Consider the following 5,960-nt stretch of genomic DNA (forward strand, 5'->3'; position numbering starts at 1 on the left):
CATTTATTTTTCTTTAAGGGTAAAGCGATTAGGGCCTTTGCCCACAAAGACAATCACAATAGTCTAGTCATTACTTTTAACGACAATTGCATCACAAACTTACTTAATCAAGTAAGCCATATTTACCCTCTAACAAAATCTTAACCACCAACTCCAATGAGCAAACCATAATGGAAACACCAAATTGTATACAAGGCAAAACCAGATTTTTTAGTATTTTTCATCTCATTAATTGTCTATGGATTTTGAACAAGAGCTCTTAGAAACTGTTTTTCTCATACACGGTCTCACAAGACGTAAAGTCTTAGCTACTTTTCATAAACTCATATCTATCACCTTGTAGTATGAAAAATGTCTCATTAGGTGACAATTAATAATTTAAGACCGCCAGATCATCATCTCTCTCAGTAGAGACTTATTTTTCTAAGACTATCAACAACTTTCAAAGAACCACATTTTATTCAATAGGTTGTTAATAAAAAATGACTAGGTACATTGGGTATCTTTGAATAGATGGTTCGTTTCGGCCGCATGTAAACAGTACCAATAGCATTCATTTGCTTTTTGTACCAAAACAGTATAAGCAATAATCATGCGCTCACAGTACTTTGCACCTAAATATCACAAAAACTAACCATCTAATTCTCCTCGAGAATTAGTTATTTGACTATTTCAATAAAAACTCCAACAAATGTGTGATCAATGGTTATTTAAAGGCAACTCAATTAGTACCAAGAGAAAAAATAGTGGAAAAAATCAGCTTTGCAACACTCATTGCAATTAGTCTTCTCTCTTTTCTCTCTCTAGGGGAAAAGGAGGTGAAGTGGGGTCCACCAAGATTCTAACAAAATTAGAGGTGGTGGGGAGTGGGATAGCATAACGGTTTTCTTTCCCCATCATAGGCTAGTGACAGAGAGAGGTGGTTTCTGGTGGTTAGTACGATGAGGATTTCGTTTCCTTGGGAGTGAGCTAGGGTGATTGATTCTGTGAGTGAGCCAAAGAAGTGGAGGCAAGATGAATGAGATTGAGGATTGCTGGAAGAAGTTGAGGTTGACGGAGGAGGAAGCTCTGAACATCGATCTTGCTCGTAAGAAATAAAGTTCAAGGAAGAGGTGTGTTTGGTAGGGAATGTCTAGATAGAGAGGAAAATCAATAAGGGGGTGGTTGAATCGGTAATGGCCAAAATCTGGAGGATCAATAGAAGAGCCAAATTCCATGCAGTTGGGCCGAATATCTTTGTGGTAGAATTTGGTAGCATAACAGATAAGCAGAGAATTTTGGATGGAAGACCCTGGCTTTTTGATGATCATCTGTTCGTGCTCTTGGATTTTGACGGTTGTACAACCCCACATAAGATGCAATTCAATGTTGAAAGATTTTGGATACAGATGTCTGAGCTACCTCTCAAATATATGAACAAAACAAAGGGGGAAATGGTAGGTGGCACAATTGGAAGAGTTATTGAGGTTGAGACAGGAGATGATGGGTGTGGGTGGGGGCTCTTTCTAAGGGCTTTAATTGAGATAGATATACAGAAACCACTAGCAAGAGGCAGGACCATAAATTTGATGGGGAGGAGTTACTAGATTCCTTTGAGGTATGGGAAATTGCCCTATTTTTGTTTTAAATGTGGATGTATTATGCATGATGAGATAAGGTGCAGGGGGAGAAGGAAGGAGAGGCTCAGTTTGGGGTTTGGTTAAGAGTAGGGAATAGATCGAAATCTAGAGATGGTTGGAGGAACATGGAGAGGACTATTAAAGTACCTGTAGAAGGAGTTTGTAGTGGGGATGGGTGTGAAGATGTAGGAAGGGGGGAAGATACAGAAAAAGAGAAGGGAGGGGTTATAGTAAATGAAGTAGAGTGATTCCCTGTCACTCAGGAGAGTGAACTTTTAAGTAAGAAAGACAGTGAGGAAAAAAAGGGGGAGGCAGTGAATGAGGGGTAGAGCAGGCTGAGAGAGAGATTCGGGCTTGATGTATCTGAGGAGGGTAAGGGAATTGGGGAAAAGAAGGGGATCTTACAACAAAATTCAGAGGAGTTTACTGGGGTGGACGTGAGCAGTGACCTGTCTGATATTGGTAAAAGAGGCAAGGGGAGGGGGGTATGGAAAAGAAGAGCAAGGGAGGCAAGGAAGAAGGGTGAGAGTCTCACTGAATCCTCATCACCTTTAAAAAGATTGTTGAGATCTGGGGTTGATAAAGAGGAGGTTGAGAGAGTAGACAAAAAATCTAAATTGATGGAAGGATGTGAACTTGAACCAAAGGAATGTAGTACAACTAATTTGGTGGTGGCTGTGATGCAACCCCACCTATCCTTATGAAAACCTTAAGTTGGAACTGCCGAGGGCTTGGGAACCCTTGGACAGTTCAAGATCTCTGCTATTTGGTGGAGGAAAAGAAGCTCAGTATAGTGTTCTTGATGGAAACAAAACTGAGAAAAGTAAAAGCTGAAAATTTAAGGAGGTTGAAGTTCGAGGGTTGTATGGTAGTTGAATTAGTAGGGTTGAAGGGGGGGTTGATGTTGATGTCAGACCATCTGGTAGATGTTAAGGTGGTGAACTATTCTGCATGGCACATAAGTGTCTGGATTAAAGAACTAGATGGTGAAGATAAATGGCTGTTAACATGCTTCTATGGACAACCAGACTCTAGTTTGAGGGAAGAAACATGGAGCCTATTAAGCTCTTTAAAGTCACAAGGTGATAAAGGATGGTGTGTCATAGGTGGTTTTTAATGAAATTTTAGCTCATGATGAGAAGTGTGGGGGAAAGCAAAAATCAGAAAGACAGATGGTCAGATTCAGAGAAGCGTTGGAAATGGGGGATCTATATGATTTGGGTTGGAAAGGGGATAAATTCACCTGAAGTAATAAGCATGAGAATGAGACTTTTACAAAAAAAAGGCTAGATAGGGTAGTTGTAAACTCAAAATGGAAGAAAAACCACGTAGAAGGGTGGGTGGAAATGTTGGAGGCCAGAAGCTCAGATCATAGGCCTATCTTGCTGAGTATGAACATGAGAGTAGCTTTGTTTGGTAGACAAAAGAGGTTGTTCAGATATGAGGCTAGCTGGGCTTTAGATGGAAATTGTGAAGAAATTGTTAAAACAATTTGGCAAGAGGGTACTAAGGATGGGAATTCTACCACGGAGCTTATTCACAAGCTGTCTAGAACTGAAGGTACTCTTTCGAGGTGGAGTAAACAATTGGCCGCCGATCAGAAAAAAAAAAAAAAAAAAAAAAAAAAAAATCATTAACAGATAAGATTGCTTTGTTGAGAGAGTTATAAGAAAAAGAAGGAAGCCATACTACTATAGCTATAAAAGACCTTCAAAGGGAATTAGAGATCATGCTGGTAAAGGAGGACCTAAGGTGGAGGCAAAGAGCCAAGGTGAACTGGTATCAACTTGGAGACAAAAATACCAAGTTTTTCCATTGTTGTGCAAACCAGAGAAGGAAGGTCAATAGGATTCAAGAAGTTTTTGATGAGATGCATAGAAGACACACTAGTCCTAAAGGTTTGGTAGGGACTTTCAAGTCCTATTTTGAGAGGTTGTTTTCCTCTTCTAAGCCTGGATGTGGTGAGATTGAGAATTTTCTGAAAAGTCTGGCACCTTCTGTTACCAGTAGTATGAATGAACAGCTTTCCAAAGTTTTCACTAGAGAGGAAGTTGAGGCAGCTGTAAGGCACATGGCTCCATACAAGTCACCTGGGCCCAGTGGATTTGGGGCCTGCTTCTACTAGAAATGCTGGCATCTTATAGGAGAAGGAGTCAACACTTCAATTATGGCCTGGTTAAATGGTAATTCTTTATGTCCACTTGCAAATTATACTTATATTACCCTTATTCCCAAGAAAAAAGATCCAAAATTGGCTAGTGATTACAGACTTATAAGTCTATATAATGTGGCTTATAAAATAATGGCAAACAAATTAAAAAGTGTGCTAAATGCTATTATCTCCCCTAACTAAAGTGCCTTTATTCCTGGGAGATTAATCACTAATAATATCATGGTAGCCTTTGAGGTTTTGCACACCATGAAAGTGAGGAAGAAAGGGAAAGCATGGTATATGGCCAACAAGCTTGATATGTCAAAAGCTTATGATAGGATTGAATGGCCTTTTTTGAAAGTTTTCATGGAGAAAATGGGTTTTTGTTCCAAACGGATAGAGCTCGTTATGAAGTGTGTGTCTTCAGTTTCATACTCAGTTCTTGTTAATGGTAAACCAGGAGAAAATATCATGCCAACGAGAGGGTTGAGGCAAGGAGATCGCTTATCTCCTTACTTGTTTATTTATGTGCTGAGGGGCTTAGCTCTTTGTTAAACAACTCAGACTAGAAGGGGGAGACAAGGGGAGTCACTGTCTCTAGGGGAGGGACTCAAGTAAACCATCTCCTTTTTATAGATGACTGCTGATGGCTTGCAAAATTTCATATTGCAGATTTTACAAGTTCGCTCGAGCGGAGGCTTTTGGCCGCTCGAGCGAATTCAGGCAGATTCAAACGCTCGACTGCCGCTCGACAGGGAGCTCGAGCGGGTTGCTGAAAAACGAAGATCGCTCGAGCGGAGACATTTGCCGCTCGAGCGAAATCAGGCAGAGTCGAACGCTCGATGTGCGCTCGACACCCCGCTCGAGCGAACATCGTATTTTGACAGATTTTAGGTTTTCCGCCGTGGGACCATATAAAAGGCCATTCTTCACTCTAGAGCCGCGGTTTTTGATGGGAGAACACTCTTTGGGAGAGAAAAACATAGCTAGAGGGATTCAAATCATTTGTTTTGGAGACGGAATTCCAATTTATTGCACGTACGTTGGATTCATACACGAGCACGGACGGTAGAAAGGCGTTGGATCGTTCTCTTGAGCTTTTGACGACCAGTTGAGGCTGCAAGGAGGATTTTTCAGTGTTTATTTTCTTCTTCCCATATTCTCAGAACAATTATGGTGAATTCGTTTATGTTGAATTCCAATTCTAGCATGAGCTAAATTTTCTTCTTTCTAGGAAAACGATGTAACCTAATTCCGAACTATGCTTGTTTGTCCATGCTAATTTAATGCAAATTCTCTCTTTGTTTATCTGATTTATTCTGAGTTTAATGCTTCTAATTAACTGGCCATTGATTAGATGATTATTAATCTTGTGATTTGCTATTGAAAGAGGGAATCATAGGGTAGATCTTGGATATTTCAGCATAGGTAAGTATAGAGCTCGAAAGACTTGTATGAACCTATGTAGTAATTAAATCATTGGTCTTATTGCGTTCTTGATTATTTAATTTGCATATTCTTGTGTGAATTGATAAACTAGAACCACTTCCAATTGACTATCGAAAGAGGCTTTTGGATGAATTAGAGATTTGCTAATAGACAAAAGAGGTTTAAGTTAAATTAGCTGGATGAGAAAAGCATAGTGAAGGATTATGGTGAAATCGGTTTCCTAGAAGTTTTCTTCCCTATTGAATTTGATCTTCAAACATCAGTTTTATATTCTAGCTTATTTCTCTTTGAGTTGATCTAGTTTTATTTGCTACTACAAAAACCTTAGCGATTCCTCTAGATAAAATTGAGATTAGTATAATTTTGGTATTTGGCAAGAGTAAGGTACCAATCCCTGAGGACGATACTCTTCTTATTACTTTACTATAAAACTACGATACTGTGCACTTGCAGTTTTGCACCGGTCAAGTTTTTGGCGCCGTTGCCGGGGCTTGGTTTATTCTTATTCTTTTTGTCAATATCGATACAAAGTAATCTTGGTTTTAATTTAGAATTTTGTTTTAATTTGTTCTACAGGTGTGTTTTTGACATTGGATGCGCCGTACTAGATCTCGTGACATTATTCCTGTTGATCCGGAGATTGAAAGAACTCTTAGATCACTAAGAAGAAATAAGATACTAGTCATGGCTGAAGAAGATCGTGAGGTACTACCACGCACCTTGAAGGACTATGTACGGCC

This window comes from Carya illinoinensis, chromosome 12 (assembly GCF_018687715.1).
Source record: "Carya illinoinensis cultivar Pawnee chromosome 12, C.illinoinensisPawnee_v1, whole genome shotgun sequence".
Taxonomy (NCBI): domain Eukaryota; kingdom Viridiplantae; phylum Streptophyta; class Magnoliopsida; order Fagales; family Juglandaceae; genus Carya; species Carya illinoinensis.